Below are 607 nucleotides of genomic sequence, written 5' to 3'. Positions count from 1 at the left end.
AATTGTTTGAGTAACATTCTGCAACTTTTAATTTAATTTAAAATGGTAATGTTGGTAATTAGTATTACCTCAAATTTTGTTAAAATGTACTCTAGCACATTCAAAATGATCTTGCTGCTCTCTAGGTTTTAGTCATGGTAATTCCTCAGTTATTATATCAATTAATAATGCAGACTTTTTTCCAGAATGTTTACAGCACTGCTAATGCTTATTGCACATTATTTATTTTAATATATATTTTTTTTTTTGCAGTTTTTGGCCCGGGCCATGTTTGTACCCACCAGGTCCCATATATGAGGCTGGTGCCCTACTCCTTGAGCCACAGGTGTTGCCCGTAATTTTTTTTTTTTTTTTAAACAGAGTTTCACTCTTTTGCCCTGGCTAGGGTGCAGCGGCATCATCAGAGTTCAGAGCTCACAACAAACTCAAACTCCTGGGCTCAAGTGGTCTTCTTGCTTCAACCTCCTGAGTAGCTGGGACTACAGGCAGACACCACCACATCCAGCTAATTTTTCTATTTATTGGTAGAGATGGGATCTTACACTTCCTTTGAGTAGTCTTGAAATCCTGACCTCAAGTAGTCCTCCCACCTCAGCCTCCCACAATG

Source organism: Otolemur garnettii, unplaced genomic scaffold (assembly GCF_000181295.1).
Source record: "Otolemur garnettii isolate 467f Iridium unplaced genomic scaffold, OtoGar3 scaffold00036, whole genome shotgun sequence".
Lineage (NCBI taxonomy): Eukaryota > Metazoa > Chordata > Mammalia > Primates > Galagidae > Otolemur > Otolemur garnettii.
The sequence above is the reverse complement of the archived record's forward strand: the minus strand, read 5'-3'. Positions refer to the sequence as shown.